The sequence below is a fragment of the Aphelocoma coerulescens genome, chromosome 5 (assembly GCF_041296385.1).
Source record: "Aphelocoma coerulescens isolate FSJ_1873_10779 chromosome 5, UR_Acoe_1.0, whole genome shotgun sequence".
Classification (NCBI taxonomy): Eukaryota; Metazoa; Chordata; class Aves; order Passeriformes; family Corvidae; genus Aphelocoma; species Aphelocoma coerulescens.
In genome coordinates, this window is record NC_091019.1 from 10,835,499 (window position 1) to 10,858,895 (window position 23,397).

The 23,397-nt window shown below is 38.3% G+C and overlaps 1 long non-coding RNA gene across 4 annotated transcripts in view; it reads right to left on the bottom strand.

Annotated features, from left to right (window-relative positions):
- LOC138111188 (uncharacterized) overlaps window positions 1-23,189 on the bottom strand; it is a 37,271-nt gene extending 14,082 nt beyond the window's left edge. The window contains exons 1-5 of one of the 4 annotated variants that reach the window (XR_011151265.1): window positions 23,040-23,189; window positions 22,466-22,554; window positions 20,928-21,012; window positions 19,941-20,035; window positions 18,606-18,667 (exon numbers count right to left, since the gene is read on the bottom strand). This is a non-coding gene — a long non-coding RNA (uncharacterized lncRNA). Of the gene's footprint in view, window positions 1-18,605; window positions 18,668-19,940; window positions 20,036-20,927; window positions 21,013-22,465; window positions 22,555-23,039 lie in introns of those variants that run through there. The other 3 variants (XR_011151266.1, XR_011151264.1, XR_011151267.1) reach the window with 3 other exon arrangements.
- Between the last annotated feature and the right edge of the window lie 208 nt (window positions 23,190-23,397).

Sequence of the window (23,397 nt, forward strand, 5' to 3'; positions counted from 1 at the left end):
GGAAGGGAGAGAGAAGCAAATGTCTGCTTTCTTGCATCACTAAACTATCCACAGGCCTCTTGTGTTCACCAGGTTTAAAAAACTCCGTGTAATAACTTACGGGGTTCAGATCAACTATTTAGTGTAAAAACAGACCCCTTCTACCTCTTATCTGAATAATGTGACCAAGGTCTACACAAAGATAGATTAACTGTCAAATTACAAAGGTCATGTGAGTGGCAAATGATCTCATGGCTTCCTAGGTTTCATGTATTAATTGTTTTATGAAGTAAAGACAGAGAGACAGGGAATTCTCATGTTATAAATGCAAGTGGCCATACCGGCAGCTAGTTAAAGATCTCGCTACTGCACTGCATCTACTGTGTTTGAGCTACCACACCTCAACTCCCACAGCAGAGTCTGTGCAGTCTGTGGTGCAAGAGAAGCTACCTGAGGATACCAGCAACACCCACAGTCATGGGAAGAGACTGGAGCTGGAGTCAGTGAACTTTCATGAGATAACCTGCACAGAACAGGTGCCCAAAAAGACTGTGCAATCTCCATACACGTAAATTTTTCTCAAAACTCAACTGCACAGAGTCGGGTGGAACGTGATGGAACTTTCATGTTAGTTGAGCCTTCAGCAAAAGATTGGTTTAGGTGACTTCCAGAGATCCCTTCCCACCTGCAGTATTGTATTTCATACATCAAGCATTCCAGTAGAGTGGTTCCTGATGTGCAGAAGTCAGGAGCCATAGCTCACACTGCACCAGGATATTGTGGAACAATGCCATCTAAACATGGTACAGCCAGCAGCACTTCATTGCCAGCTTGTGGTGAGCTCGGAGTTCAGGAAAAGCCAAGAGCACTGTTCAATACAAGCTGGGAACATGCCCCTAAACGTAATAAAATGCTGTCCACTGCCACAGTCCACAAAAATGACAAATTCAGGACTATGATGAACCAGGAATCACTGAATTCTTTTGCAAAGTCTGCTAGAATTAGAATCCTAAGTGCCAGAGCAAGAACACAGATATCTGCTTACCTGGTGTTGCAGATGTGTTTGGCAGAGGTAAAACAAAGCCTAATACAAATAAGCATTGAATTACTTGGGTCAGAATTTTCAGCTTAACCTTAAGAAGACTTACAGCTCTTCTTCTGCCATTTTGGCATCTGGGCACACAATCCTGTGTGCCTCGGTGTCTTTGTACAGGTCAGATTTAAACACTTGGCAGAATTGAATTATTAGGATCACTAACAATGGGTTTGAATCTGTATTTAGGTGATCACTTTTGGAACAAGGACTAATGAGAACAATGGCATACCCCATTCATTCTTGCATGTGATTTCTATTCTGCATCTGATATTAGAGTAGTTGTATCTGTAGAAAATTGTAGGGACCAAAGGGTTTTATAGGCATCTGGAGTCTGTAGATCAGAAAACAGCATTAAAGCAAACTGCTGGGGGTAGTGGAGCAGGAGAAGATGGGGAGAATTGACTGAATGTCTCATGAGAGCATAGGTTAGGAAACTAATATTTGGTTCATCACCAGCTGATTTTTGCAAGAACTACGGTGAAGCACCTAAAAGTTGAAAGCTGAGAGTGATCTTGGGCTCAGCCCTTAATCAAACACTAGAAGGACTGCAAGAGAATAAGCACGGTTCAGCAGTGATCATAATTAAGGTTCACCTCCCTTCAGAATGTGATATGTAGTAGTAATCCACATAATGTTTTAAGGAAGGGAAATTAATCATTTATTGCAAAGATAGAAGTCAGAAACAGCTCATAATGGGAAACTCCAAAGAAATAAAAGTGTATTTAAAGTGGTAGTAGTAAAAAAGAATGGGAAAGCAAGACATAAATTTAGGATTGTGATGTTACAGAAAAAATAAGAGGAACCTGCAGGACAGCCAAAGCTAGAGAAGCAGGGAGCATAACTAAATTTCAGAAGACTTCTCACTACTTAGTCTGTTTAACCACCAATACACAACTAGAAAAGTAGAATCAAGAGACTACAGAGACAGAAAAATATTTCTCCTAAATGGCATTAGCACAATAAGAATCTTATTTCACAGATACTGGGGGAATGGTCTGCCCAAAGACCTATTCACATACAGTAAAATACTCCAAACCCAGAGACATCTAAGAAAATAATTGATTGTTTTTAGTAAATTTTCATTAAAAATTAGGATCAGATGAGGCTGAAAAAGATTTCCAAGAGAAGCAGACAATGTAGTTATTAAAGGAAATTTTGTTTGAATATCCATATACTTTTAAAAGGAATGGGAAAGGCCAAAGGATGATCATACTTAAAACCAGTTTAACAGACAGGTGTTATGGATTGGCCTGGAAATTGTGCATCACAGTCCATTTCACTGGATCTGTCTGAGTCAACAAGACAGACACCTAGATGTGTTCTGTTGATTGAGCAGGGCAAAGCAGCAGAGAGAAGGAGCTGAAAGTCTGACTCTGGCTGAGTCTTCTTTACATCACTATGAAGCCAAATAGTTAGAAACACATCAGCTGTTCTCCCAATGCAGTGTGAAGCTAAACAAGTACAGCATCTGGGAAGAGGAGTGAAAGGCTCCTGTCCTACTCACAGGAATTGTCAAAACTGCCAAACTAAGCACACATGGTTATTACTTAGGCAGTATTGAAGTCTTTTGATCAAAGTGCCGTCTAAGGATCTGCTAATGAAATAATCTAAATTGACTTGAAACATCAGGATGGGTGTTGAGAGCAGGGAGTACTAAGTTACTGTCAAAACTAAAGTGCTTTTCAGGCCACAGCTGGAACTCTGTTGAGTTTTGCTCCCCACTGTATAAAAGAGTTGTGGATGGCTTGGAAAAGGCCATAAAGACAGGGAAGCCTGACATACGAAATAAGGCTGAGGGAACTGTGTTTGTTCAGCCTTGAAAGAAGAAGGCTTAGAGGAGACCTTACCACGATATTGTGGTATTTAAAGGGTGTCTATACTAAGAAGGTGGAGACTCCCTTTCTACAAAGAGCTGAGGAGTACGTGGTACAAGTGATCCTGGGGAGATTCCAGTTAGACACAAGAGGAAAGTTTTTCACAATGAGAATGTTCAGCCATTGTGATTATGTCCTCAGGGAAGTGGTAGTTTCCCCAACTTTGGGCACTTTTAAGGTTCCGCTGAACAGGCTGCTGTGCCATCTTGTCTAGACTGTACTTTTGCCAAGAAAGGTTCAACTAGGTGATCCTCAAGGTCACCTTCCAACCTGAAGTCCTGAGTAAGGCTCAGTAAACTGTTCAGTAAAAGGTGTCCCATGGGAAGAAGCAAAGTACTTGCTCCAAACCAATTTTGCATTTATTTTTGAATAGTTGGGAAAAAAGTGGGCACATAATGTTGTCTAGATGATAGAGGTCTGTACATTCAAAATGGTATAACTTTGGAAAACCTTAGAGTTTCTCTGTGTATCTTTGCAAAGGGCAGTTCAGAAACACAAGGGCATTCAAATTTCAGGGAAAATAGGGCCAGAACATCCAGTAAATAAACTGCTTACCATTTTAGCACTAGATATTAAAAAGTAAGAAAATGAATTTCTGTGGCTCATGTTCAGGGAATCTAAATGTGTGGACAACATCTTCCCACTGTAGAAGCACTGTAAATAAAAAGCAACCATATGACCAAGAGGAATACCAGTACACATGGCCTTCAGGAAACCAAGAAATAAAACCACTGCTATTACATCAATTACCTTTTTTCTCTAGCTTTGGCTACTGCGAATCAAAGGACCCCACAAAATTTTATGGATAGAGATACTTTTCTCATGGAAAGACATTAGGAAAAACAGGATGATTATCAGCAAAATTCTATAAATTACAGGAGATACCACACATGCAGCAAGAGAATTTTCCACTGGCCTTTCTCATAATCAGTGAGACAGAAGTCCCAAGGAGAAATCAGAGTGCAACAGCAAAACACACTAGAGTCTAACACACAAGATGTAACAGAACCTCTTGTACAGAAATCAAAAATTTACATTAAAAAAAATGAAAAAACTATTCAAAAATATGCCTAGAAAACATTAACACTTAGACAATCAAAAGATACTTTTATCACATCCATAGAAGCAAAAAAAAAAAAATTTCAATCATGATAGAGCAACAGACCCATTCTGAGAAGCATCTCTCATAAAGAAATTCAGAAAAAAATGTATTTACTTCTTTTATATAAGACTAGTTCCTATCAAAAAGTAAATGATAAATAATGCTGAAGTAACCTCAGCAGATATTTAGTTAAGCCACATAATTATATTTCATCCTTATAATTTGTTTTTGTCACAACAGAATAAACCATAAGTAGGTGATTCACAGATCAATTCCATGCAAAGGCCAAAATGTATGGTTCCCATCTAAGAATATATGAGCAGATATGCTTTCAGTAACATAAATTATTTAGTCTAGCACAGACTGAGCAACACAAAGTTTGTAAACTCTGTGTGTAGATCCTCAAGCTCATACAATACTGTTAACTGGATATTCACCAATACATAAAATATATATGAGTTTAGGTAATATAACCCTCCACAAGTATGCAAAAAGTTCTGAAGCGTTTTTCACTAACTGGCATAAAATATGTTATTAAACCCCCACTGAATTTATTTCAGATCTTATTCTGTCTGGCAGTTGCTTTACTTTAAATAAATAAATGGTGAGGGAAAGAAAAACCCAAACAACCCTGGAGAAACCAAGTACATTAACAACTTGCATCAGTAATTCATCTTGAAGTGCACGAACTCACTTGACATCTACAACTGCAGTGTGTGTTTTCCACCAAAACCACACAGGCACTGACCAGTGGCCTATGACAAGACATAAGGACACACACATTTTACAGAGGTCTACAGCAATATCTTCTAGAAGGCTACATGGCAATCCTTTATTTTATGTATGTGGTGAAAATAGCACTTGATGCACCTGACATTTTTCCATGAATTTTTTCTATTGCACAAGTCATGGTCTCCATTTAAAAGTAGAAGAGCAAAAGCATTTCCTATTATGATCTTTTCAAGCAGAATAAGTGAAGAGTTATGGCAAGTTCATACCACTTCTAAGATGTTTAACACAAGTATCATAATTGTCACTTAATGGGTCAGGAAACAAAGACAGACTTGTCTCAGAGGTGTTGTCTGTTCTCTATAGATCACACTTACTTTCTTTTCGTATTTAGGAAATGTAATTACATCTAATTCAAATTACAAGAGACAATAATTACACAAAGCCATTTTTTCTTTATAGTTAATGCTCTGAATATTTTATTTGCCAAGGCATACAATTTTCCAAAAAGAAAACATTAACTTATGTGGCCCGTATGGAATTTATTTAATTATATGATAATCCAATATGGTTCCCTGCAATTTATTATGTTAATTAGTTAGATTATGTGTGAAACATTTTGTAATGAGCCCATTCCTTTTCTTTATGTGACTTTAAAAAAAAAATCTTTCTAATGAACCATTTTTCTGCATTTATAAAAGGTATCTGGGCTTTGTAATTTAAATGATATGTTACAATGTATATCAGTGTATACTTACTAAAGATTTTGAGAACCATAAACTGTATTTTGTGAGACTACAATATTTTTACTATAACCAAACACAATAATTGGAGAATATTGTGTATTTGATATTATAACTGAATTCTGTATTACTTTGGCAGTAGGTGCAATATTACTGATTGCAAATGGAAGAGGGAAAAGAAACAAGAAAAAAAGGGAAAACCTCCAATAATTCTTCAACCAGGAGGGCAGAAGAGGATTAAAGAAAGCCTTTAATAGTCAGCATGTGCAAATCTCTTTTGGAAATGAGCCAACAAACTAGATCAACATGGATTTTTGCAAGAAAGCAAGTTACTGTTTGTTTCATACAAGTTAACTACAAGTTACTACTACTGTGTGAGCAGAGAAACAGATCATTAAATATAAAAACTCTTCTATGACATCTTCTTAAAAATATGTTTTCTAACAGTCCTGAGGGTACCGTCTCTCTTGAAATTTCATTTTATATATGCAATTTCCCTTTGCTTTCTAAAATGAGGAATGCACTCCACTTCCTTGCCTGAATTTTCAATAGCAAAGGGTGAGCACCTTTAGGTTTGTGCCAGCACAGCCTTGTGTCAAGGCTGGAAGCATTTCCAGAACCATGCTAGAACTCATACATTCTTCATTTAGCTGGGAATTTGTGTCTGATTCTTTACTCCCCAAATACACCCTACAGGAAGTGTACCTGATAGAGTACTCTGTGATAAAGCCCTGAAGGGAAGAGGGGCCCTAGAAAGCTGGTTGATCTTCAAGGATCATCTCCTCCAAGCTCAGGAGTGATGCGTCCCAACACAGTGGAAGTCAGGCAAAAAGGACAAGAGGCCTGTATGGATGAACAAGGAGCTCCTGAGCAAACTCAAACACGAAAAGGAAGCCTAAAGATGGTGGAAGCAAGGACAGGTTACATGTGAAGAATAAAGAGGGATTGTTTGAGCAGCCAGATCAAGTGAGAAAAGCCAAAGCCGTGACAGGATTAAATCTGGACATCAGGGCAACAAGAAAAGTTTCTGTAGTAAGTTGATGATAAAAGGAAGACTAGAAGAAACGTGGGGCCTCTCCAGAAGGAAATGGGAGAGCCGATTACATGGGACAGGGAGAAGGTTGAGGTTCTCAACAACTCTTTTGCCTTGGTCTTCACTGGCAAGTGCTCCAAGCCACAATGCCAAGTTGCAGAAGGCAAAGCGGGGACTGGGAGAATGAAGGACCCCCCACTGTAGGAGTCAGTCAGGTTTGAGACCATTTGAGGAACCCAAAAGTGCACAAGTCCATGGGCCCTGATGGGCCCTGATGGGCCCATGGATCCTCAGGGATCCACATTGGGATCAGCACAGGTAACGTCTTTGTCAGTGACCTGGACAGTGGAATGGAGTGCAACCTCAGCAGGCTTGCTGACAACACCAAGCTGTGTGTGCAGTTGCTGGAGGGAAGGGATGTCATCCAGAGGGGCTCTGACAGGCTGGAGAGGCTCATAAGAACCTCATGAAGTTCAACAGGGCCAAGTGTAAGGTCCTGCACCTGGGTCAGGGCAAACCCAAACACAGGCTGGGTCTTGGACATATTTCTTTACTGAAGGAAAAACCAGACCTAGAGGTCATGATAGGATTCATCTTTTACAAATTGTACAGATGTCATTAGTCCATAGGTGGTAGCAGGCAGAAATAAAGTTTAAAAAGCCTGCTGCTCGATGGTGATGCTCAACACAGAAAAATCCACAGAGAAATTCAAGTTGAATTAGCCTCTCTCCTTAGATCCTTAATGGTTTTTCCTATGTGCCATCTGAAAATATATTAATGCTGCAGAATCCTGATGTTGGCCCAAATGTCACCTTTAAGTCAGTTTCCAATTACTATCTTACCATTTATATTAATTTTCCCTAAATGGAGCACTGGTATAGCACGATAAATAATTCTGCTGTGGTCACATATATTTCAAAAAGTTGACAGGCCAGACAGCTGCAGAAGCCCTGTATGTATTTCAGATGACCTAAATTTTTTGGATCAACATATACTGATGTAATAATAATCAGTGGAGACAGAGGAGAAGGCTGTATTCCAAGCAAACTATGCTTGTGTAGATTTCCTCCGTTATTTCAATTCACATTTGCTTCCATGTATCCATATTCCTAAAATGCCTTTATACTTTGTGTGACATCTGTTGACTGTTGCTAACAAACTGAAAAGTATTGTTTATCCCTGTAAGAACAGTGGAAATATGCTGTATGTCAAAGTAAACGTTGTGCAACTAGTAACAGACCTTCCACCTCATGCAAATGCCATGAATTTTGGCTGCACTCGATATTTTGCTGACACTAGAATCACCAAACCTAACAGTAAATCGTTAAAAAATACCAATAGAACCCTCAAACTAAAAAACATCCATGAGAAATTCGAGTTGTATTTCATAATATATAAGCAAAATCCAACATGATTTCTCTCCAGGCTTGCAAGCAACTGATTCCTTAATACTGAATTTTGTGTGTCTCCATACTAAGACAGTACAAACCCAGAAAAATCTTTCCAAGGCTGGTTATTTAGATGTCTTCCTCAGTTAAGAAATATTGGAAACATAAAAAAATAAAATAACCAACACAGATGATTTTAAATGTTTACAATCTTTCACCTCAAAATTACTCACCTGCTGGCTTCTGAAAGACTGCTCAGTGAAGGAACTCTCCACTGTATGTTCCTTTAGCAGATATCCTTGAAGAAAAGTGTCACCATAAATTTGCTAGACTGAGAAGGTACATAGTAGTCCAAGCATGGTTTTGTTGGTTTGTTTTTTTTTTTCAAACAGCAATTTTACAGAATAAACATCCTAAATGTTCCTGTATAGCAAGCAGACTGTATTTCATTATCCCTTGGATCTAACTGGGGCACTAGCCAGTAAGAGGAGGGAGGAGTGTCTAAATCACCACCATCACTTTCTCAGAGGTCTCCCACAAGGATGCTCCCTAGCAAGTCACAGCTGAGAGCACACCATGGACTAAGAGTTTAGTTCTCAGTACACATTCGTAGAAAAGCATTAAAGGCTCTCTGACAGAGAGCCTTTAAAGCACCTTATCTTGCTTTAATGCTCATTAGAGAAGAATTAAGTAGGACTAATACACTCACAATGAAGTTTACATGAGTGGTTCAAGAATGCTTGTGTTAAATTCCAATTTTTTTTCAGAGAGGAAAGTAGTGACCAAATATAGATCATATAATACATATTCAGTTCCCACCACTAAATACCACAACTTGTACCTCACAACTTGTACCTCACCACTTTCTCATGACCTAACAATCTGCAGCTTCTTTGTGGCCTGTACTTTATTTGCTATTTCCCCATCAACACAGTGTGCACCATCAGAGCAGGGAATTAATCTGTGTCACGCTATGACTGGCAGGAGTTGAAACACTCCAGATCAGTTCTGTATAATCCTTGACAAGTCTTTCATTAAAAAAAAACCTGAAAAACTCTGTGTACCAAGTCATGGGGTTCCTCAATTCTTAGCTCCAAGCCTTTCAATACTGCAATAGTTTTAATTTAAATGATTGGTGATGAACAAATATTCTTTTCACTTGTATTGTACACTTCAACACACGACTGACAGTTTTAAAAACTCATGCATTAAAATAATTCTCTAGCTATGTATTTAAACAATTAAGTCATTATTAATTCAGTAAATGCCATAATAGGCTTTTAGAAATTACAAAAGAATCCTTTCCCATGACATACATCGATATGATATTTGTCTAACTAGGTGATCTGCTTATTATTCACCAATTTAATTCTTTCTTGAATTATGTAGCAACAAAATGCACAAAGGAACAAAGTTACCCTCTGTAATTATCTGACAGGATAAGTTTCAAAATCCTGACATGCCAAACTAACTAAAAACACCTTAGTGACACCACAGGACCTCCCAACTCTCTTGGCACCACAGGGTTAATCTCACACGTTTAATATCCTACCTCAAACAAGAATAATTGTAGCAAGAACCAAGGTCTTATGGAAGCTTTAGTATGACCGTGCTACTTCTTCAGAACACAACAGTAAAAAAGCCATGCAAATGGAGATGAATGGAGCACAAGCCACCGAGGTAATTAAAAATGTATTTTCCATCTTCTAGTAATTGAATTGTGTACAAGCTGCAAGTTAATGAGGTCATCTACCCTCAAGCACTGACAGGAAAGCAGGAATAATTATCTTTCAATTTTTTCTTATGTAGCAATTAATTTTAACCATTCGCCTACACCCCACTCCCACTTCCCTCATTCCAGTCAGTCAAAGTCACGGCTAAGCCGAATTGACAAGCAATTGATTTGGTGGCGGCACGGAGCCGCCGAGGCGGGCAAGGTAATCAAGGGGCTGCAGCTGTTGAGGGCTAAGCGCTTCCAGGTGAATGTCACCTGAGATTTTGCATTCTGCCACTTGGAGGACTTGGGACACACACTAATGCCTGACAGCACATCTGGTGCCAGGTGGGCAGGGAGGGGACATCGCTGACTCGGAAGGGAACAGAAGGATGGACAAGGATTGATGAATGGACAAGACTAGAAACAAAAATGTCTTTTTTGTTGTTGTTTTTCTTTCTGGTTTTTTTTTTTTCTTTTTTTTTTGGGGGGGGCTCGTCTACTGTCATTGAGTATTGCAAACTACAGCTGTATTTAAAAACAAAGTGTAATGCCTTGGCTTGTAACTCAAAATGCAAACACCAATTAGACTCCAACCCTTATGATGCCTCCTGTAACTATCTGACATGGACTTTCAGCAACTCTACACTTAAAAGGAGCAAAACGTGCCAAATCAAATCTGTGAGAGCAGGACATGAAGAGGAGTTTGGCACTTTGACCTGTGGACCAAGGCCTCTCAAGCTCTGTGCAGATGTCCACATTTATAATTGAGCTGGCAATCTCTGTCCTCCCTTTGGCCTGCACTATCTTTCAACAGCTAAAATGAGCAGTTCTGTTCACAAAAGAGCAGGCAACACCACCAATGTAACAAATGGACTTAAACATTTCGCTAAAAGGATCAAGATCAAAGGAAAGAGGCTTAAGCATTTGGTTATTAACACAACTCCTACCTTTCCTCCCTCAGTGAAGACTATGAATGTTGTTAGCACATGCTAAATGCTGTGCACAGGACGGCCATCTGAGCCCATACCAAAATGACAACATATCCCCATATGTCAGCACACATCAACTTGTCCCAGCTGCACTCAAGTTAAACTCCTTCTGCAATTACTAATTTTTGGCTCACAGTTTTAGAAAGAAACCTTTCTCAACAGCAAAAATTCTAACTCAAATATCTTAAATTGTGGGTTATGACAACAATCAGGTCTTACTCACCTGCCTGAGCAGAGCAGCAAACCTGCCTGCCAAATAAAAGTTTTTCACACTTGCAAGGTGTATTAAAATGTCTTTCCTACATGCGCTACTACAACTGGAGAGAAACCCCATAAAAACAGTAGAAATTATTCTGTGTCAGCAGTGGTGTAAAGAGAGAAGAAATCTTGGACTTTTGCCGTGGACTCCAAGTCCACAATTCATCTGCCTCCTCCTAATACACTTACAAGCCAATTCAAGGGGTTGTTCTGAAGTTGATTCTACTCATTTCAGAAGTTTCAAAAAAATGTATTTCCTTTTAGATGAGCATAATTATCAAAATAAAGCTCAGTAGAGAAGGTGCCAGAGGTTAGTCCCTGGTGCTTTACCTCATTAGAAATGCAAACAATGGTTACTGTGTGGGTGAAACTAGAAAACACCTGGAAAAGTGGTACACATAAAGGTCACCTCAGCTTCAGTATAAAATTAGCATCAGGAATGAAATCAAAGGCAAGCAAATGCCAACGTACACACTGGAGGGAAAAGGAGTCGTCACTTTCTTTTGAGCACATGAAGAATATAACAACATATGACAGTGCAGTAATAGCAGTAATTTCTATGTATTTATTTTATCACCTAACTTTTGCAAGAGAGTCTTCTACTCTTCTTCCTATTGATGCTGCTTTTCACAATCTGAAAGCTGTCAAGGCAAATATAAATAGACCAGTAAGTGGAAAATAAGTTTGTTTCTCCTGAAATGAAGATCAATTTTTGCTTTGAGCAGGAGACTTCATGATCTCAATTTCTCATGTCATAGGAAGATGCCTGATGCAACTCTGTAGCATATGTATAGAGCAACCGCTTCACAAATATCAGCAAAAGGAGTTCTTCCCAGAAAAATTGATGCCTTTTGCATTTTTCTTCAATGCTGAGAAGCACCCAAGAGACTAGAAATTAAATGGGTATCTACTCTGAGAAATCACAAATGAAAACAAGAGCACTGACTCACATTTAATCAACCAGAAATGAATATTCTTGGATAATTGCAAAACAAAACCCAAAACGTTGCTCAAAATTCAAACAACAAATAAATAAATAAACAAACAAGGCCAAAATCAGGACAAAACAAAAATTCAACTTTCCCTCCAAAGTCCCCCTAGTTTAACTAAGAGAAGGTAAGTGCAAACCTGGGACAGTTGTGAATGCTGGTGACAAGTCCAGATGAACAGCAACCAGTTACAGTGTTACAGAGGAAAGCACATCCACAAAGCTACTGTTCATCACTCATAATTAAACTAATTTGAAAACACTACACACACGGACATGATGGAAAGACATGAGTTGTACTACAAAGACAAAATCATTCTCAGTGGTTAGTTAAGTGTTGTCAGTCAATCCTAACCATTTAACAGTCAGCTCTCCCTCTGTAACGGCAGATTAAACTTGGCAGACTTGATGGGGCATAATAAACTTCATGTAGCTACCATTGCTCCTCTTTTTGCAAACCTAGGGCATGTTCATCCCTTTAGGTTTACTCCAGAAAGCCCAGATTAAACAAGAAGATCAGTTTCCATGTCCTCTGGAGGTTCTGCATTAGAAGGGAAAGTTCAAATCCATGTGCACAAAGTGAGGAACTTGCTTGATCCTCTCTCCTGCCTCTGAGGTGCAGAAGGCCAGAGGAACGAAGCACTGACTCAAACAGTGCCAGGCACCAAAGAGCAAAGACAAGGCTTCAATAGAAGGTCAGCATTATGTGGCTTCTTTTCTGAACACAGACAAGGTTTCTGGGCCAGATAAACGGTCCCTCCTGGGAAGCATCCTGTCTCACACAGGAAATAGGAGATGCTCCCTCATAAGAGAAGGTAACTGTTAGAAGCTCAGCGGGATGAGGAGCCCGGGCCCCGGCGGGGGGAGAGAAACACAGTCCAAACCAATATGGTTGATAAGCGAACTCCGTTTATTAGCAGTCCAAAGGCACTTACAGAGTATACCAGCTTGTTAACTCCTAAGTGGCTTAAAGCTTATCAAGACACATTTCTATTTCTACATAATTGGACTTACATTGGCAAGTTTCCATAGTCTTAGTTATGATCAAAAGAATTCAGTGCTCATCTCCCTCGTTCACTCCCGGATAGCACAGCTGCAGGTTTTCACTCCCTCTCTGTTTTCTCAGGTCTGCTTGTTATCTTTCACACAGGGATTTTCCCATGGAAAGTTTTCTCCCACACAAGCCTAAACCTTCCAGGCCTATTGCTTGCACAGTTCTTTTATTGATCCCAATAATTCTATTTCCCAACAGGTAACCTTGACCATTTTCTGTGGTTTGTTTTCCTTGCATCTCCCAGCATCCAAAAGTGTTGTCTCAGCATATTTCTAAGGCACAACCCTACTTAATCCTCTCAGTATCTGTTTACAAACCTGTTGCCCATCAATTTGACTACTCCCTCTTTGAACCTGCAGATACGGTGCCTCTGCAACTTTCTGTGGCACCTGATTTTACAGTTTTGCTATCCACTGTGTTAATACTTTCTCTGTATGCTTGTCTTCTGATTTGTTTAAAATTCTCATATTATGCCAACAAAGAGTCTCTTTCCCTGATCTTCTGTCATGAACAGAGTAGAAACAAGAGGCAGTTACTCCTGAAGCTCAGTATAAATCACAGAAGGATTTCAAAAGGAGAGAGAAGAAAGAAAAAAAAAGAAAAAAAAGAGAATAATTCTTGCCATCAGAAGCAAACACCTTGTCCTAATAGTAAAAGCATTTTAGCTGAAATCCAAGATGATACAATTTCCTTACATTCAGGGATTTTAAATATCCCATATTTACCACAGACTTATTTAGCACTCATGATAAAGTAACTTGAGTTATATGACATGAAAATGACATGACATTAAAAAAAAAAAAAAAGGAGAAAAAAACCTTTTAGAGTAGGTTCTAATGAATAGAAGCTAAATTGTAATGATGCAAAAATGGACAGTTTTTAAATTTTTTTTAATACTTAGTATTGTCAAATTTTCTTTTACATATTAATATCAGATCTATTATTTATATAATATAATTCATATATTTTATATATATATATATGTTATATCTCCACATTAAATTGCTTTGAGGATGTTTCTCTTTTTTGTTACAACTACTTTTTGCAATACACTTCTATGTGAATTTTATATGTCCAATTTCTGTAAATACAAGTCTTCAGATTTGGATTAATCCCCTTTTCTACCACTTTGCAATGTAAATCTGGTGAAGATGGACATATGAATCATCACCCTTTAGCTCCATAAGAAAAAGCCTTTCTTGAATCAAACCAGGGTTAGCTGCTACTTGGGTTAACCTTTTTAAAAGGGAAGCACCCCTACCTTAACATACATCAGAGTGCATAGCAGTGTTACCTGGTTGCCAAAAACCTCTATGATCAGGAGAATTCATGCAGCAAATGCAACTCAAAATAGCAGGTTAAACAACTTCTCTTTAAAAATTAGAAACCTAAAATTTACATGCCATTCTGAAGTAAACCACAGCCGGAATACAAAGCAAGAAATAACATTAAGTACTTTAGTGTAGAAAAGCACACAGAGTAATGTGATTGGTTTCCTCACAATCAAAAGCTTGTAGCACGTGAATTGAAATCACTGCTTGGATGCTGAAGTATAAAGGAATTCATGTTCCCACCACCTTGCAGCAAGACACATTGCCTCAGACACATTGGAATAACTACACCTTGATACAATTTTGTTTAAATACAACCTGTTCTTTTCAATAATGATCTGCACAGGAAACCTGATATGATTTAATCCTATAGAAAAGGCATCAACACAAGCTGTCCTAACACTGACATAAGACAAGTACGAAGTTCAATTTTGCTTAAATTTGATAACCAAAGTGCCACTTTGAAAGGTAGAGCTTCTCATACACCCATCCCAGGCTCTTTTTAAGTGCAACTAAATATGATATAGCATAGGTTTTACACTGTGAACTGAGAAAATTGCTCACCATCCCTATTTGTTTGTACCACATTCCTTACAAGATATTCTTCCTATTATTTTGAGAACACTAAAAGAAGTAACCTGACAGAACCTATTCAGTTCATTACCTTCTCTTAGGGGAATATCTAAGAGCCCCAGACCTGCTTACAAATGTGCATCCCTAAACTGCCAGACTGTAAAAGAATATGGTCCCAATCCAGAGGCATGTCCAACCTAAGCTTTAAAATTCAACTTGGAGTTTTCCATTTACAGTATTTAATTTCTGATAATTATGGGTAACAACTTTTGACTTGAGACAGGTCAAATCACAGAATCACAGAATTGTCAGGGTTGGAAGGGACCTCTGGAGATCATCCAGTCCAACTCACCTGCTAACGCAAGGCCACTTCAAGTGGGTTACTCAGGTGGGTTCTGAATGTCTCCAGAGAGGGAAACTCCATGACCTCCCTGCACCACCTGTTCCGGTGCTCTGCCACCCTCCATGTGAAGAAGTTCTTCCTTATGTTGAGGTGGAACTTCTTGTGTTTTAGTTTATGGCCATTGCTCCTCATCCTGTCACTGGGCACCACCAGAAAGAGTCTGGCACCATCCTCTTTTCACCTGGCTTTGAGATGTTTATATGCATTGATGACATGCACTCTCAGTCTTCTCCAGACTAAGCTGGCCTAGCTCCTGCAGTCTCTCCCCTTAAGAGAGATGCTCTAGAACCCTCACCATCTTTGTGGCTGGATGGGTGGATCCACTGGACCCTCTCCAGCAGCTCCTTGTCTTCTTTGAACTGTGGAGACCAGAATTGAACACAATACTCCAGATGTGGCCTCACTAGGGCTCAGTAGAGGGGGGTGGATCACCTCCCTCGACCTGCTGGACACACTCTTCCCGATGCACCCCAAAATACCACTGGCCCTCCTGATTACAAGGATGCACTGCTGGCTCGTGGTCAACCTGTCATCCACCAAAACTCACAGGTCCTTTTCAGCAGAGCTGCTCTCCAGCAGGTCAGCCCCCAACCTGTCCTGGTGCTTGGATTAATTCCTCCCAGGTGCAGGACCCTACACTTGCCCTTGCTGAAACAGATGTATCAGCACAGTTGAAGTGTTCATGCATCTTCTATAAGTGCTTACAGAACATAACTTTTTTTTTAATGCTAAAATAGATGATTACATAAACTTATTCACTCATGAAAGATTTTAGGCTGCACCATTAAATACTTCTGTTTTTCTAAATATCCCATCTACCCAGCTGTTGCTTATCAATCATCCATTTAATTACTGTACTCTGTTGCTTGATCTGGCTTTGCCACCCTGTGATAAGTTGTGCTCAGGTGTACTGCACACCCTGTTCCAGGCCCTATCTTCCCTGCCCTCTCCAGCAGTTACATAGGGCATCCACATGAAATACACCTTTACAAGAAATTTTGTACAAATAGGGAAATAATTGATTGTTCCTTTGGAAATTAAAAAAAAAAAAAAAAAAAAAAAAAAAGCTGAGATCTGAAAAGAACTCGGACACTATCCAGTAAACAGGATATCAATTTACCACACAAACTCATGTGTATCGAGGGTCCGTGGCAGTCCAGATAGGGACTCTGGGAGATCCAGGCATGAAGAAAACTACATGAGGTATAAATCATAGCATTAAGGCTGCCTCCAGGGCAGGGGATCCATTTCGACGATCACAATGACATTTCCTGAAGGTCCTTGACAGTCCTGGGGGTTCTCTGCAGCTGTTTAACTATGAAATCAAGGTTATTCCATAGGATCTTCCTAAGCCTCACAGAACAGGTTGCTGACTGTGCTGGTCCATAATAATATCTTTTTAAGAAAACCCCAATTCATATTCTTTGTTGACAGTAGCATTTAATTTCAAAAGCACCTTCATTTCAAGGCATTTCCATTCACCAGCTGGTTCAATATTAATTTCTCATCCCCTCCTTCTAATCACACATGAAAATTATGAAAATTAGAGGATAGGCAGAAGAGAATAAAGCAAAAATGGAAGATTTCAATGGGTGTTCAGAGAGTAATCTATGAAAACAGCATGAATTTCTTCTCAAAGCAATGGGGAAATTCTACCTCCACACACCATGAATGGATTACTGCATATTAGTTCCAGCTAAGTCAATTCTCTTAAATTGAAAACTCCAATGCAACTAAGTTTCATTAAGTTTTTTTCAGTTTTGTGAAGTTACATTGTTCCTACCTATCCAGAGATTTGATTAGAAGTCACATATTGTCAGTTACAGCAGGCTTAATATTCCCTCAAAGATTCTACACAAGCCAAGTTACTGTCTCTTGGCAACAATATTGATTTACTTGGATATTTTTTATTTTACTCTTTTCATTGAAAATGTTCTTCCTTCATTCCCACCTCAGAAGTGAAATACTTTATTCCTTAGGTATTGCCTGAGAGGAGAAAAGTGATTTTAATTTCTAATGTATAGGTGCAGATTACTTACTGAGTTAAAAAACCAGAACTGGTATCAGCGGTTAAGATATAGGGCTCATCACAAATTATACTTTGCAATTCTGATCAGCAGAAATCATATATTTCATACTTTCATTCTGTTCACATTCAAGTAAGGCATTTAACAATACAGTATTTAATTGAATAAAAGCATTCTAGAATTTTGAAGAAAGATTTTCTGTGATATTTGGAGTATTCAGATGGTTTGCTCGATTTCCAAAGCATGATTCTGTTGTGTGACTGTTAAAAGGTAAACCTTGAATAACACATAGTGTACTTGAATCAGTGTTTACCATTATCTTCAAAAGAGAAGATAAAAACGCAAGGAAATGCTACTGGGCCAGCCCTGCCTCATAGCACATTTTACACTCTTGACTGATGGCATAAGACTAAGAGAAGAAAATAGAATTTAAAATTATCATCTTCCTTATTGAAAATCATATTTTTGATTATAGATGTTTATGACAAATAACTTAAAGCCCTACTCAGAAAAAATGCATGATGCTTTCAATGCCCAGTCTGCATTTGTGCTGGACTGAACTTCAGCAAAGTAGTGCTGCCCTGCAGCCCAGCATAGAATAAATCCAATAAAGACACACTGCAAGAAGATCAAAGTAGCAAGACATCCTTGCTTTTCTTCTGTTTCCTAGAATGCTTCTCTAGACCTGTGTTTCTTTCATGTCCATGTTTTAAAACAGTCATTTGGCATTTACACCTGAATTAATTCCAGCTATAAATACCCCCCCCCTTTAATATATCCAGCTAGTTTTGGGATGTTAGCAACTCACAGTATCTAATTCACTAAGAACATTAGGATATTAAGTGTTAAATTATTAATTATCCTTTCAAGTAGAGTTTCTGAAGAATAATAATGAAAATAAACAAATCCAGATTAAGCAGGTCTCTGCAGATCCTCTGTCCTTTCAAAACAGTTGTCTGTCCTTATACAGTAGCACCCCTTGGTTCTTCAAAATGGTTACTCAGTAAACAGCTCTGAAATGCTGACTGAGAAGGTCAAGTATCAGAAACAAGCAGCTGGTTTGCTTTCTCTCTGCACCTTTTAATCTCTCTAAGGGAATTTCCACTGTAAGTGACAATCGCAACTCATCACAGTAGTGGCTTTTCTGGCAGAAACACACACCCACAATGAGCTGGTCAATGACCCACTGGATCTGCCAGGACACTTCAACACCAGTTAAAACAGAATGCTTTTTCAGTTCTAGACTAAGTAAAAATTAAACATGCAGCTTTTTCAACTTATTCCTGACAGCTGACCTTCTCAAGGCAGTGAAGCAACTCTTCAAGATCAGCTAAACCCTCACCTTCCTCCAACAGTGATGGCTGCACGTGATTGCAAATGTATCTAGAAAAGAATGACCCTGTGACAAATTTGCTAACTGAGGTGTTGGAGCAGTCTACCTGCATTCCTACAGCTCTCCTCCTGCACTCTGGAACAACAAAATTCACTATGTGCTAAGAAAAATCCCAATCACCTCCATAAATCTTGATCTCCCCTACACTATGCCTTCTCTGACAGGCAACTTTACACCTTTTTCACCTAGAAGGCTTGCACTGTGAATTAAAATGTGAATTCCTTCCTTCCTTCCAGTAAAATAGAAAAGGAAATCAAAACTAATCTTCTCCTAGGTCCCTCCCTTCCCCCCCAGTTTATGTGGCACAGACCAGCCTGCAATAATCAAACCAGAGCCATTTAGTGTATAGTCTAGTCTTGCTGTGACTAATAGGATGATTGGTTGTATAGCTTCTTTATGGTTGTTCATTATATCACCCTTACATAAAGTAATTTAATTTCAGTGGGATAATTAGGGTATTTCTAATCTAACTGATAGTCTGAATGAAATGAGATTCTCAGAGGGAGATTTGTGTACCAGGAGATTGGTGACCTCCGGCCCCAATTTTCACACAATGTATTAAGCTGACAGCCTTACTTCCAAGCCCTGCTGCACTGGCACCTCACCACTTGTGCAGATGTATGTGCTACAGACAGCAGCTCTGAATGAGGCTCTTCCACCCAAAATCCCATTATTAAGGGAAACGGTAATTTTTTATTTGGATTACAGAAAGATAATCCAGGCCATCATTCACTAGTTGAAAATACAGCCCTGTTATTTATCCGCCATGCAAAGCATGCATCTAAATTCTTGATTTTAGACTGTGCCTTACAGGGCAGAATTGAACATATCCTACATTCACTTGATCAACACCTACACTTTTCTAAGTATTAAAAAGAAAATTTTCCTCTTCGTGTTTTCCAGAAACATATGCAAAAGTTGAAGAAATATGCATAACTTTTGCAAAATATGCAAAAGTTCCAACAAATAAAATCAATTCCATATTTTATTTATGAACCAAACCCCTAAGTTTCTCTACCTTTTGCTGTAACCTGTAGCTGTCAAGCAGACCAGACAACCTGGTCTGGCTCCACTTCTTCACTGGCACTTTTGTACCAGCTCACTTCTTCCCATGTCTCTGTTCTCTGAAAACTGATATATTCCTTTCCCACAGTACCATCCTGGCTCAGACCAGTCCAATTCTCTGAAAGCAGCAAAAGCCCTTTTCCTTCAGCTAAGTGTGGACTGAATCCCACTACTGTAACCAAACCCTCCTCATCATACCTGCAGCATTGTCTCTGTGGTTGCACATTCCTCTGCTGATCCTTGGCTTTACAAAGGACGATACCCTTAAACACCAGAAGCCTTCACCCGCAGACCTTTGAAATTATTTCCCTGTGATTAGTAAACCTTTTTAACCTCAACAGCTTAGCCTTTAATCCTAAGAGCTAATAGAAGTAGAAAAGGCCTTACAAACCGAGGAAAACACTTTGCTCTGTCACATAATTTGGTTTTAGTGTTCCAATATTTGATTTAAAGACAGCAAATAAGTTATATGGGCTTTCAGGCTTCTTTGTCCCAGGCTGACATAAACAGCTCAAGCAAGAGACTGAAGACGTCCCTGAAAGTCTCTTTTCCAGACACAATAACATCCTGTATACAGAGAAGTCAGAGTTTACACTAACTTCAAAAGCATCACAATTTCACCTAAAGCTCTAGTTACACACAAATAATCAACACACACTATCAAATATATATACTGTGTATCTATCAAATATGTAATTTGTGTATCTATGTACGCCCATTCAGTATGTGTGTGCATATATGCACAGAAATAAATTAATATTTTTTCTATTTCAGCATAATAAAGCATAATTTAATGAAAACAAAACCTCAACATTTATGCTTGAGCATAGATGAAAATATATGATCTATAGCATTTATACCTCAACACTTAAATCAATAGAGTTCATACAGGAGTAATTATTTTCAAGAAATTTTTCTGCAATTAGCACCTTTTAAAGTGACCTATGTAATTTTAAAATATCAAAACCCAATGAACTGCTACATATTATAGCTACCTCTGCGTACATCCATATTTTAAACTCCTTGGTGATGGGTACAAATCCAGCATAAGAGCCCACACCAAGCTTTATTTCACTCAATCTCTCACATTATCATTTTTCAGTAATGTTAATTTGTATTCTGTATTTTTCACCAAGCCTTGCACTTGTAGCTATGTTGGGAATTTGTAGTTGGAAAGTCACTGACCTGGAATACGGTAGTGGCTGTTTTACAGAAGTCATGGTCTTGTCAGGGCCTGTTTAGAGGACTCCTGAGTTCATGGTTCCTTGACCTTACAAAACAAAGAAGCTATTATAGTTTAATGGGCCAATATAGAGGTTTATACAAGAAGAAAAGAGTTATCTACTAGAGATGACAAAGGGCTGTTTTCTACTTTTTGCAGATACCAACTTAATTTTAAATATATTTTCAAGAAAAGATAGGGTCAATCAAAAGTAGCTTTAAAGTAATATAATATTTTATAGCCTCTTCCTCAGATGGCTGCCTTAAAATTTCCCAAATTATTATTCCTGGTCAAAAGAAATGAAAACAAATAAACTCCTTACAACATTTGCAAATAATCTTACATCAAGTGATTGCCCAAAATAAAGAATACTTTCTAAGGTAAATCAATTTTACATTAAATCATAAAAGCTTGGAAGTAAAAAGTGAAAGCAAACACATTATTATTATTATTATTATTATTATTATTATTATTATTATTATTATTATTATTATACTGATGTATTTAAGATAGTACCAGATTTTGCTCCATTTCTGCATCTGCCATCAAGTCAGTACAACTCAGTATTCATCTGCACTTTGGATGAGTCTTCAGAGATAGAGTATCACTGACTCTCCTTTACAATGTACTCTGACATCTCAGATGAAGAGTTACAGACACATTTCTACTTTAGGGATTTGATTTTCAAAAACTTCAAGTGTTAAGGAGTATATTTAATTTGAGCACTGAATGCTAATTTACACAACATGAAAATTGTGTTTATAGTCAGCTGTGAACCTATTCATTTGCACGGGCTCATCGTTCTACACAAACAGAAACAACTGCTCTGAAGTTCTAGCAAAAAATTCCTCTCCTCCAGACAATCCTTTCCACAAAACTCTCTTGCCTCAGTTTGCTTCTGTTCTAAACCCTTTCAACCCTTTCAGAACTTAATTTCTTGTGCTTTTAAGAGAAATCAAGACTGAGCAACTCTGTGCTAACCTGAAGATCAGTTATTTCTGTAGAAAGATAAGAGATAAGTAAGAGAGCACCGAGCTACAGTTCATTTCTATTCAATTAGCCTTCTGCTGGACTGACCTATGTTTTATGTACAAGTTGAGGTAGGCCTACAAGGATAATCTGAGTTGGAAGAAGGAAAACACAGTTAAATCAATAGCAGAAAATTATCTTTTTTGTGTGTAACTACTCAGTTGTGCCCTGATATCAAACTGAGAAAAAGCACACAAAAACTATCTCCCCTTCAGAAAAAACAGTAATAATATTAAAACCCCCTTTATTCTTAGAACAGTTACTAGAACAACAGATTGCTATGGGATAGCATAGAAAGTGTCAAGGAAAGAGAAGACACATCTATAGGACACCTTTCACATATTTCAGCAATATTCAAACCATGCCAGCATTAACAAAGATACCCTTCAATCACAAGAAGCCTTACTAAAGTCCATTTTCAAAAGCTACAACTGCTATGAAGACATTATTAGAAAATAGCTTTATTTCTTACCCATTATATTACTGCCACCAAATAAAATCCTTCAGCTAAAAAATCCAGACTGTTTCAGGAAAAGTCTTGAAGAAGCATCACTGTCAGCACTGTTCAGAGGTGGGAGACAAACAGAAGGGAAGGGAAAAAAAAACCAACAAAACTTTAGGTAAAAATCAGTCTTACTCAAGTGTTACTAATCAAGTAATCTACTGATTTTTTACTTTAGCATTCTACTCCTTTTCTCCCCTGAATTTTATTTAGGTGTAGGATTTGGGTCTTGGCTTTAAGCACTACATAATATTAAAATACTCTGTAAAATAACTTCAACGTTGTCATGAATGAAGTCTCCCAAGAGAACTGCAAATCATACAATTCTTAGTGCAATTTGTTCAGTGCTTAAAACACTCAAGATTCTCCAGGAAGAGGTTATCTATATTGATGTGTTATGTAAAAATCATTAACTACCATAACAAACTTTTCCCACCACATTTCAGCACAACCCATGTAACTAAATTAAGGGTAATTCTCCAATATGGCAATGAAAGTAAAAGTTTAAAAAAGACAAATATACCATCCACTAGAAAAATCATACATTGTTCACACTTTGTGCTTTATCATGGTCTTGCTATTTTTTCCTGGGAACAGTGATTGTTTAGCTTGTTTCCTCCATTGTCTCCAGTGATTACTGGAATCACATTTCTAGGGTAAACAAGGTGAAAAAACCCTTCTTTCCCATTGTCCCATTTTCTGTCAGGAAGGTTTGAAGCAAAGTAGGCCTCCCAATAAGTTTTCTAATCCAGATAAGCAGGGCTAAGATATCTGACAGCTGTTTCACGCTCTTCATCATCATCTGAAACAATCAGTACGCATTAGAGAGTACTTTTCCCTTTACAAAGGTGATAATTAGATAACAAGCTGAGATTAAAGTAATTACAGTTAGACAGCTGGCA